Source organism: Trichechus manatus, unplaced genomic scaffold, assembly GCF_000243295.1.
Source record: "Trichechus manatus latirostris isolate Lorelei unplaced genomic scaffold, TriManLat1.0 scaffold00153, whole genome shotgun sequence".
Taxonomy (NCBI): Eukaryota; Metazoa; Chordata; class Mammalia; order Sirenia; family Trichechidae; genus Trichechus; species Trichechus manatus.
This window is the reverse complement of record NW_004444089.1, coordinates 3,043,279-3,055,865: the sequence shown is the minus strand read 5'-3', so window position 1 is coordinate 3,055,865 and position 12,587 is coordinate 3,043,279.

The window sequence follows — 12,587 nt, the reverse complement described above, 5'->3', positions numbered from 1 at the left end:
GTACGCCTTGAAAGCAACAATTGCACCTTGATTCTTGGGTTGAATCACAGCTGTCATATTGTATTACTAAGAATAAAATGTACCAAAAAAAAAAAAAAAAACAAACAAACCCAAAACGGACAATCCTAAGTGCAGATCTTTGCACCTCGAATACGTCGTAAGTTGGGGAATATCTGTAATTGGTTGGTATACAAATCTTCCACAAACATACAATTCATAATAAAAATAAACTGAGCAAGGCAAGTATGCGACCTGTGTGATGACTTCTAAGATTAGCTTACCACAATTTCTAAAACTAGCTTACGTGATTTGAGAGCTTGATCTCTGTCCTAAGACTTTCATATGCATTACGGTATTTACTTTTAATAGCAGTGCTATCAAGTATTTCTATACCCATTTTACCGATGAAGACACTGAGCTTAAGAAGTCTTAATACTCAAGCTGAAAATAGGTAGATTCTGGATTCAAATCCAGGAGACAAACATAATTATTTGCAGATAACAACATTATCTACCTAAAAGTAGAAGGGAATGAATAAAAAGCTATCAAAACCATCAACGAGATAGGTAAAGTAGTCATACCAAAAAACCCACTGCCGTCAAGTCAATTCAGACTCCTAGCAACCCTACAGGACAGGGTAGACCTGCCCCATAGGGTTTCCAAGGAGTGGCTGGTGGATTCAAACTGCCGGCCTTCTGGTTAGCAGCTGAGCTCTTAACCACTGAGCTACCAGGGCTCCGTAAGGTAGTCATAGACAGTATAAATATACAAAGATGAATTGTTTTCCTATCTAGAAGCAAAACAGTTAAGAGAATATGATGGAAAAAATTATATTTCCAATTGCAGTAAGAAATATTTAACACCTAAGACTCAACAAGAAATTTTCAGGGCCTAGAAGAAAAAGCTACAAAATATTGCCAGGAAACAGAAAAGAAGACTTTAAAAATAGGAAAAAAAAAAATTGATTCTCTCAAATTAATCTACAAATCAGGTGGATTTCCAATAAAAATTCCAATCGGATTTTTCAAGGAACTTGAAAAAATGATTCTAAAATAATCAGAGTAGCTGACACTACCTTAATCAAGGGGTCAAAGTTAACATCATCAGTCCTGGGACAAATCAACATCACATTCAGTACTATATGATCAGGACATGCATAGCTACTGTGATATTCCTGATAGGGCTGGGACTTTATTTACTTCACCCAACAACTTTATTCCCACTCGTTAAGAGTTGCTCTGGAACTGGATGGTGCCCAGCTACCATTACTGAACATGGTGATCAATGATTCTGTAGAAGAATCCTGACCAAAAGGGGAAAAATGCAGAACAGAATTTAAAATTATCATAGAATCCAGATTTTCTGGAGACAGGATGAACCCCTGAAACTATTACCCTGACATAATCTTGACACTTTAACCTTAAACCAAAAATATCCCCTGAAGTCTTTCTTATACCAAACAATAGTTTAGCTTAAGTAGTAAAGAATGTCTGCTTTGAGCATTGTACTCTTTTAAGAACTATCTATAGGGGTTCAGATTGACAACAGCAACTCAAAAGATTACATAGTAGCTTAGGGGACAGTGAGTTTATGTTAGTGGGGGAGGAACAATTTGGAAAAAAACAGGATGAGAACGGTTGCACAACTTAAAGAATGTAATCAACGTCACTGAATTGTACGTGTAGAAATTGTTGGTGTATGTTTTCCTATGTGTATTTCCAGTAACAATAAAAAAAAGGAATTCTAAAAAAAAAAAGAGTTGCTTCTGGAATACGCTTGTGTTTGAGCAGAGTGAACTTCTGAAGCATCAGAAAAAGCTTGAGGCAGAAACACCGCAGGGGGGGCTCGTGACGTGAAGCCATCGTGCGCGAGATTATCCGCAGTGATGGGCCCATGAGGATGTGAGGCAGAGGACAGAGGGATCCTGAGGCAGAGGACCGAGAGCAGGGATCAGTTAGGGATCCTGGCTCAAAGTAGGTGTTCAATAAAAATCTGTTCCTTTGTTGTTGTTGTTAGGTGCTGTCGAGTTGGTTCCGACTCATAGCGACCCTGTGTACAACAGAAAGAAACACTGCCCGGTCCTGCGCCATCCTCGCGATCATTGTTTTGCTTCAGCCCACTGTTGCAGCCACTGCGTCAGTCCATCTCATTGAGGGTCCTCCTCTTTTTCGCTGACCCTCTACTTTACCAAGCATGATGTCCATCTCCAGGGACTGACCCCTCCTGATAACATGTCCAAAGTATATGAGACGTACGTGAATGTGTGTGTGTGCAATATATATGAGTGTGTAAAGTATTGGAGAATTTCCAAAAATAGAATGAAACTATTCCATCACTTGCTTAGAAAGAGAAATTTAATGAAAATACTAAGAAACAAGTGGGAGTAATGATGAAAGCACCGATGGGCAGGCATTTTATGAAATGCTACACCTCAGCTCTTACAATGTCCTGTTGTGAGATTCTCACTCAGATCGCCACTTCACAGGCATGTTTGTTTCGTCACACTGTGCAGGGCTGCTCTTGTCTGCCAGCCATACCTGATTCCCTGGAGCTCCCCACAGGGTTTTCTAAGCTGTAAGCTACAGGGTTGCTATGAGTTCAAATTGACTCGCTGGCAACGAGTTTGGTTTGGTTTGGTTTTAAGCTATCAAATTACTAGCTGTCATTCCATTTGGGAATAGGACTTTCCTGGTTATGTTGATTTAGACTATATCAGTGCAGGGTGTGTTTGAAACCACTCACCTCTGAGATATAAAAAGGGCAGATTATGCACAGAGAAGGAGCCCTGGTGGTGCAGTGGTTAAGTGCTCGGCTGCTAACTGAAAGCTTGGTGGTTCGAACTCACGCAGCAGCTCTGCAGGAAAAAGACCTGGCGACCAGCTACCATAGAGATTACAGCCAAGAAAACCCTATGGGCGATTCTACTCTGTCACGTTGGGTTGCTATGAGTTGAAAAGAAAAACTCCAGACTGTTGAACAGAAAAATTAATAACAGACATCTTACTTTGATTTTAAGGTTTTTCTTATCCCAACCCACTGCTGTCGAGTCGATTCCGATGCAGAGCGACCCTACAGGACAGAGTAGAACCGCCCCATAGAGTTTCCAAGGAGTGCCTTTTGGTTAGCAGCTGTAGCCACTATGCCACCAGGGTCTCCTTTTCTCATCCAGGAAACCAAATATTAATCATAAAAAGCCTAACCCAAACTGCAAAAGCCTGCCAGAAACTGCTCTAAAAAAAAGAAAAGAAAAAACCAAGCCCATTGCCATGGAGTAGATTCCAACTCATTGCGACCCTATAGGACAAAGTAGAACTGCCCATGGGGTTTCTAAGGAGCGGCTGGCAGATATGAACAGCAGACCTTTGGGTTAGCAGCCGAGCTCTTAAACACTGCTCTAAGGCAGTGTAAATTTTTTTTTATCCTGCTAGAAAAGGATAGTCAACAAACCACACCTCCTAATTTAAATCTCAGAAAGCCTCAGGGCTGCAGGTGGGTGGAGGGCCAAACTTTTAGCAGCTAGGCCAGAAGTCAGCTGCTATCAGTGGATCTCAGTAAAGGATGAAGGCAGGGTTCAGTCAAGCATGTTAAGATTAGCCAGTGGTTGATCTTCTATACTTATCCCTCCTCTTCTCTTTATCAGGAGCCCTGGTGGCATGGTGGTTAAGAGTTATGGCTGCTGACCAAAAGGTCAGCAGTTTGAATCCACCAGCTGCTCCTTGGAAATCCCATGGGGCAGTTCTACTCTGTCCTACAGGATGGCTATGAGTTGTAATTGATTTGATGGCAATGGGTTCTTCTCTTTGTAAGTCTCATTGTACCTAGTTTCTTTGAGCCATTTGCTTTTCCTGGAATCAAAATGGCCTCCCTACCTGCATATAGAATAACTGCTCAGAATAAACCTTACGTTTACATTTCAGTGAGTTCTGATTATTTTTAACAGAAGTTTATGCTCCTTTAAACCATCTTTAATATTGCCATTGAAGTCCCTGGGTGGTACAAACGGTTAATGCACTCGGCTGTTAACCAAAAGGTTGGCAGTTCAAGTCTACCCAAAGGTGCCTTGGGAGAAAGGCCTGGCAATCTACTTCTTAAAAAATCAGCCATTGAAAACTCTATGGAGCACAGTTCTATTCTGACACACATGGGGCCGCCATGAGTCAGTGTTGACTCGACGGCAACTGCTGTGGTAAATAAAGTCATTGATTTTTCAACTCACTTGAAGGTCAGAGTAAACATCTGTCATGATTTGAATTGTGTCCCTGAAAATGTGTCAACCTGGCCAGGCCATGGTTCCCACTATTGTGTGGTTGTCCACCATTTTGTGATCTGATGTGATTATCCTATGCGTTGTAAATTCTAACCTCTATGATGTTAATGAGGCAGGCTCGGAGGAAGTTATTTTAACGAGGCAGGACATAATCTACAGGATTGTATTGTATCTTGAGTCAATCTTTTCTGAGCTATAAAAGAGAGGTGTGAGCAGAGAGAAGAGGGACCTCATGCCACCAAGAAAGAAGAGCCAGGAGTGTGTGTGTCCTTTTGACCTGGGGTTCCTGCGCTAAGAAGCTCCTAGACCAGGGGAAGAGTGATAATAAGGACCTGCCCCCAGAGCCGAAAGAGAGAGAGAAAGCGTTCCCCTGCAGTTGGTGCCCTGAATTTGGACTTCTAACCCCTAGACCGTGACAGAATAAATTTCTCTTTGTTAAAGCCATCCACTTGTGGTATTTCTGTGATAGCAGCACTAGGTAACTGAGACACCATCATACATAAAGTGACCAAGAGGAGCCCAGAGCAAGATAGCAGCATGCGTGACTCCATACTCCCGCTCCCCACAAAACCAACATAAATCAATAAATAAGCAGAAACTTGGAGAACCAACTTTATCAGAACTCTGGAAACCAGTCAAAGGTTCACAGCAACTGAGCAAACGGTGACTCCAGAAAATGGTGGAGTCTACATGGTAGGAACGGAGCCCTGGTGGTGCAGTGGTTAAACTCTCAGCTACTAAACAAAAGGTCAACAGTTTGAATCCACCAGCTGCTCCGCAGGAGAAAGACCTGGTGATTTGTTCCCATAAAGATTAAAATAAACAAAAAAACCCGTTGCCATCGAGTCAGTTCCAATGGATAGCAACCCTACATACAGCACAGAGTTGTACTGTCCCATAGGGTTTCCAAGGCCGTAAATCTTTACGGAAGCCGACTGCCACATTTTTCTTCTACGGAGCAGCTGGTGGGTTTGAACCACTGACCCTTCTGTTGGCAGCCCAGTGCTTAATTACTGCACCACCCAAACCAAACCCATTGCCGTTGAGTTGACACCGATTCATAGTGACCCTACAGGACAGACTAGAGCTTCCCCATAGGGTTTCCAAGGAGCAGCTGGTGGATTCGAACTGCCAACCTTTTGGTTAGCAGCCAAGCTCTTAAGCACTGTGCCACAAGGGCTCCTTAATCTTTTATGCCCGCTCTAGTTTAATCTCTCAGTTATTTCCTAGTATCTGCTAATCTTCTCTTCTGGGGTAAAGCGCACAGTTAGGAGTAAACTGATTAAACACTTATGTGTAGTCACTCACACCAGTTCTTCAGGAACTGTGTGCCTTTCGGTATGGAATTGCTTTGTCTACCATGCTGTTGGAAAAAAAAATTCTCTGTATAATTTTCACATTTTCTCTGCTTTTGTGACAACGCTGTTTAGACCTGGGTTATAACCTTCTGTCAAATCTTCAGTGATGCCATTATCTAAGTGACACCATACTAAAAATCAATGGCATTCCGTATGAATTCCAAATTCCTCTTCTGCTTGTTTTCTAATGGCGAAGGCCGCTTACCCTGCTCTTCCAACATAATCCAGTCCCTGCCATCTCATCAACTGAGGAGAAACCAGCACACGCTCAAAGACGTCTCCTTCATCCGACAGCTGTCTGGGCCTGGTTCAGTGTAATTCAGCCCTGACCCGTCAGTATTCCTTAAAGCTCTACTCCAACAGCACATGAAATGTCTGTGTGGCATCAACCTCAAATTATATAATTTATAAACTAGATTCTTGACCTTTCAAGAGAAATATCTTCTTTATCTAGAGAACCGCCCCCCCAAAAATAAGAAAAACCAAACTCATTGCTAACTTTTTATAACCATCTGTCCTAGCTCTCCCCCCTAGAAGAGCTGTCTTTTCAGTTTTGCATCCGTCACAGGTCCTAACAACAACAACAACAAAAAACCTGTTGATCTCGACTCATATCGACCCTATAAGACAGAGTAGAACTTCCCCAAAGGGTTTCCAAGGCTGTGATCTTTACAGGAGCAGACTGCCACATATGATCTTTTGGTAGCAGCTGAGCACTTAACCACTGTGCCACCAGAACTCCTAACCAAACCAATCAACAGTTTACCTTAATTAGTAAAAAAAAGAAAAAAAAAAAGTCTGCCTTGAGCTTTCTGCTCTTTTAAGAACTATCTACATGGGATCAAACTCACAACCACCAAAACAAAACCGTTGCTGTCAAGTCAATTCCAATTCATAGTGACCCTATAGGACAGAGTAGAACTGTCCCATACGGTTTCCAAGGAGCGCTTGGTGGATTTGAACTGCTGACCTTTTGGTTAGCAGCTGTAGCTCTTAACCACTGCGCCACCAGGGTTTCCAAACGGACAACAGCAACTCAAAAAGTTATGGTAGATAGGAAGCTTAGGGGACAGTGAGTTTCTGTTAATGGGAGAAAAACAACTCAGAAAAAGAGGGTGAGAATGGTTGCACAGCTTGAAGAATGTAATCAATGTCACTAAATCGTACATGTAGGAACTATTTAATCGGTGTGTGCTCTGCTGTGCATATTCTCAAAAACAACAAAATATAAAATAAACTATTTTTTTTTTAAATATTGTCTCAATGCAGCTGAAAGATCCAAGAAGCAGGGCTCCTTGCCCAGAGAACAAACATACCAAACTCAACAAGTATTTATCAAAAGACTCTTTTACACACAGCAATGTATTCAGGAAAGTGCATCCAGATGCATAAGCCGTAGTTCTTGTTCTTAAGGAGCCTGCAATCTCTATAGGGAGACATGATGTAATGGTGTGAGAACGCACACACCAATTCACGATGTGAAGGACAGTGCAAGACAAGTGTGGAAGCACTGTTACACGTCTGTACGTGACACATTTCAAAATGAAGCAGAGAGATGGTAGATGTTACAGGAGTTGAAAGTAAGATATGGATTTCTTCATTTTGAGATGGGAAAGAAAATATTGATGGTGAAGATTAACTAGGAACTGGATATCAAAGAATGGACAGGATTTGTATAGACAGAGAAACACGAAGAGAACATTCTGGAAGCAGGAATGGTGGAAACTGAAGTGAGATTAGGGGGCAGTCCAGCCAAAGCGACTGATCAGCTTATGCTCTTATTACATCCTACCCCCTCTCTATGTTAGCAGTGAAAAAATAGTGAGAACGTCTTTGTTTAGCAAAGGAGTCAATATATTTTGGTATAACCACAGGTACCAGAATCAAAACAAATTGCCCCAAAATACTAAGGCGTATGTGATGGTTCAGGATGAGTGTCATCTTGGCTGGGCCATGACTCAGTGGTTTGGCAGTCATCTGATGTTGTGATCACTTCCATGATGAGATCTGATATAATGTGATCACCCCCATGATGGGATCTGCTGAGTAGCCAATCAGTTGAAAGGGAGATTCCTTGTGGCCTGCATCAAATATAAGTGGACATTCTGGCAAGGCTGAGAGGCTTTTGCTTGTTCTGGCTCCTGTTTGTCTGACCTCTGGTTCTTGGGACATGAGCTAGCAGCTTACCTGTGGTCTTGCTTGCTGATCTTGGGATTCATTGATCTTCGCAGCCTGCGAGCAAGAGCCCTGCTCTCTGACCTGCCGATCTTGAGTTCACCAGCCCCCATGGCTACGTGAATCAAGAGAAGCCTCTATCCTAACCCAAGGAATTGGGATGTTCCAGCCTCTACAACCATGGGAGCCATTTCCTTGATATAAATCTCTCTGTACATATATATCTATCTATACGCTTTACTGGTTTTGCTTCTCTAGAGAACCCAGCCTAAGACAGTGTATAAAATAACAAAACCACTGGCTGCTATTAAAGTTGCCTTAATTTGAGCCACTGGAGTCCCTGGGTGGTGCACAAGGTTAAAGCCTGGAGGTTCAGGTCCACCCAGAGGTGCCTCTGAAGAAAGGCCTGACAAGCTACCTCCAAAAAAATGAGCCATAGAAAACCCCAAGGGCCACAGATCTACTCTAACACACATGGTTTAGTTTTAATTATAGCCACCACCTGCTCAGCATAAGAAATGGGCATATTTATAACAAAGAACCAAAAACTAAACCAAACCCACTGCCGTCGAGTCGATTCAGCCTCATACTGACCCTATAGGACAGAGTAGAACTGCCCCACAGGGTTTCCAAGGAGCGGCTGCTGGATTCGAACTGCCGACATTTTGGTTAGCAGCCGAGCGTTTACCACTGCCCCACCAGGGCAAGGAAGCAGCCCCAAATTTAGGATGACTTGATAGATGTTGCCTATAATATCTGCTCAAGAGTATCCTTCATCATCACCACCACCACTGCAAGATGTGCAAACGGTCTGAACACAGCGCGGTTAGGCAAGGATTGGGCAGAAAGCTCAGTTATCAATTGCACATGAAAAAGTCAATGATTCCGAGACTCACAGAGCTTCTCAAACGTTTACATGCATGCAGATCACTAGAAGGACTTGTTGAAATACTGATTCCTTTTTCAGCAGTTCTGGAGTGAAGCCTGAGATACAAAAATTTACTTATTTATTTTGATTATTTATATTGTTCCCGCTTCCCACTGGCATGTAAACTGCAGGAGGGCAGGGAGCTTTGTCTGTTTTGTTCATTGATGTGTCCCAAGCGGCTAGAGCACTGTCTGGTACATGGGAGGCACTCAGTGATCATCTGTCAAGTCAGCAAAAGGCATTACTCACAAACCCAAATTCTAAGGGGGTGAGGGCACCCACAAACTCCAATTCTAAGAGGGTGAGGACACCAGTTCTGACTGGGGGATTAGTCTTGCTCAAGAGACACTGCCGACTCTTTAAGACTGAGAAAGTTTGTAGCAAGGACACAGGTGGCCAGGTGCGTTTAGTTTGCACCAGATGGTCCTCAGGGTAATGCCTTCCTGTGGTGCTCAGCCCACTTGGGCTCCAGCCTTCACTTGCCCAACACTGAAAGGCATTAGGATTGACGTGGAATAGATATAGGCTCGCAACTTGGCTTCCAGTGATTTTCCTGTCCACCTGCTGCGACCTTTGCCTGCTTTGATCATGCAGATAGCCCTGAGGAAGCAGCCCTCGTGGCGCATCGGTTAAGCACTTGGCTGCTAACATAAAGGTTGGTGGTTTGATCCCATCCAGCGGCTCCACGGGAGAAAGACCTGGCGATCTGCTTCCATAAATATTACAGCCTAGGAAATCTTATGAGGCAGTTCTACTCTGTCACATGGGGTCACTGTGAGTCGAAACCAACTCAATGGCACCCAGCAACAAGAACAATAACCACAAGAGTGGTAGAATTCTTGCCTTCCATGCAGAAGACCAGGGTTCAATTCCCAGCCAAGGAACCTCAGGTGCAACCACCACCCATCTGTCACTGGAGGCTTGCGTGTTGCTAGGATGCTGAAGAGCTTTCAGCCATGCTTCTAGACCATGACAGACTAGGAAGAAAGGCCTGGCTATCTACTTCCAAAAACTGGCCAGTGAAAATCCTATGGATCACAACAGAACAATGTCCAATATAGTGCAGGGAGATGAGCCCCTAGGTTGGAAGGCTCTCAGAATACACAGTGGAGGCAACAGTGGGCTTGAGCGTAGCAACAATCATGAAGATGGTGCGGGATCGGGCAATGTTTCCGTCTGTTGTATGTGGGGTCGTCACGAGTCACAGCTGACTGGACGGCAACTAACGATCACACGCTTTCCTGCTGTGCTTATAGGAATTGCTTGTTTTTTGGTCTTTGATCCCCATGTCCCGTAAGCTCTATGAGGCCATGGGTCATGAGTCTCTTGTGCACCACTGAATCTCCAGGGCCTAGCGTGGTGCTTGGCACTCAGTAAGGACCCAATAAGTACACAGTAGATGAATGAGTTCATAAGGGCAATCTATGGTACTGAACTTAGAAGAAAGCCTGGCAGTCTATTTCCAAAAAACCAGTCTTTGAAAACCCTCTGGAGCACAGCTCTACTCTGACACACATGGGGTTGCCATGAGTCGGAGTTGACTTGATGGCAACCAGTTTAACTGTATTGAAACATAATCCAGTAATATTATGCCTAATAGATTAGAAAATAAAAATCTAATGGGGTCTGGTTGTTCATAGACAGCCTATTGGAGGAATATGGCCCATCTGAGACCTTTGCCAATCTTTTTAACCTAATTACCTAGATCCCATAAATTCCAGACCAAACGGAGCCTCACCATCTCTCCTTCATAGCATCGTGCAAACTCACTGCCACCAGGTGTTACCCAGGTGGGTGTGGATCAAGCAGTAATTTTAACTGAAGCTGCATGTAATTACTTACTTACTCAGCTAAGTTTAATGCCACAGACATTACATCATGAAACTGGGGGAACTATGAAAAATAATTCAAAGGAGAAAAATAGCTGTGAAAAAAAAACCTGGGTAGACTTTTTCCCGTGGGGCAGCCCAGAACTCGGAGGACTCATTACATCACCACATGTGAGGATGAAATGATGTGGGATGGACAGAGTCTTCTGATTCAAATTTAATCAGTGATGTTCCAGAGTTGAGAAAGAACCTGTCGATGGACATCAAAAGGATTCCGACAGGCAAAACTGGTTTATGAGCCCGCGACAGCCAGAGGGAAGAGCAGTGCGTTTGGCTACCCACACGTGTGGCTGACGTCCCTGCACCCACGGCTGGAGAGAAGAAGGAAGAAAGGAGCACGCACCGCAGTCCAGCCCGTTTTATGACGACCATCTGCCTTGCGGCTTTGGGGTCACACCACATTGTACCCAAACAACCCCCTCTAACAGCATTCAACACAGGTTTAAATTTTTCTTGCTGTTGCTGTCGGGTGCTGTCAAGTCCATTTTTCCACTTGTAACGACCCCGTGTGATAGAGTCAAACTGCCCCGCAGGGTTTCCTAAGCTGTGATCTTTATGGGAGTGGATCATCAGGTCTTTCTCTCGAGGAGCTGCTGGGTGGGTTCAAACTACCAACCCTTCTGTTAGTGGCTGAGCATGTAACTGCTGTGCCACTAGGTCTCTTTCTATTTTTGATAGTATCACAAAATCAGTCAATCAATCAATCTGTTGAAATTTACAGAGATTTAGAATGTCATCTCAATTTACAGTGCTCAGCATTTAAACTTATGTTTATCACCTGGCTTATAATAATGAAAAATTTAACCTTTGAGATTGGTTTAATGAATTACTCTGTGTGTGTATATGTGTGTGTGTGGTCAGTGGTTGGATCCCACCAGCCTCTCTGCTGGAGAAAGATGTGGCTTCCGTAAAGATTACAGCCTTGGGACAGTTCTACTTTGTCCTATAGGGTCGCTATAAGTCTGAATAGATTCGATGGGAAAGGGTTTGGTTTGGTTTTAGTGTGTGTATGTATACACACACACACAATGGATATCTATACTAGTTCCCAGATCAGTGACTGAGGTGCTTGCTAAAACTACAAATTTCAGAGCCCCAACACGGGAGATTCTGAATCCACATCCCGGTCCTGAATGATCTCCCAGTCTACTTAAAGGGACAAAGGGGCCAGGAATCTGCACTTTGACAAGCATCCCTGGGAGGATTTTTATGCTCCCAGCTTGTCAGGAGCCCTGGTGATGCCATGGTTAAGCACTCCGCTGTTAACCAAATCGTCGGTGGTTCCAACCCACCCAGCGGCTCCAGGGGGCCCCGGAGCAAGTTCTGTGGGCTAGTTTTAAATTTCAGGGGCCCCACCGTACTACTGGGCATTGGTCAGGCACCAGCAGACTACTAGCTGAAGGTTTTCAGAGTCTCAACATGAGACTGTGCAACATTCCTTCTGTAAGTCTGGGAAGCTAGGTTTTGGGCGGGTGCTTGATGAAAAGTGTGCCCTCATGAAAATCAATGTGGAACTGAAATAAGGTCGCCACATCCCATCTGATGCCAGGATGTGAGGAGGTGAGCAGCATCCCACGGGAGCACACCATCGTTAATAAGCGACTGTGGTTATTTAAGAACAAAGTAAGAAGCCCTGGTGGCGCTATGGTTAGGTGTTTGGCTTTGAAAGGAAAGGTTGTTGGTTCGAACCCAGCAGCAGCTCTGCTGGAGAAAGACGTGGCAATTTGTTCCCGTAAAGATTACAGCCTAGGAAACTCTCTGGGGCTGTTCTACTCAACAGCACCATCAACAACAGTTTGTCGATGGGAATCATTATATGGCAATAAATACAGTATTTTTAATGCGAATAATGCACGTTATATTTTTTTTGCCAACCGTGCCCTCCCCCAGGGAGGTATTTTCATAGGCACAGTATGCTAAATTTTTACAGCAACATGTAAAAAACTTAGCATAGCGTGCTTACAAAAATA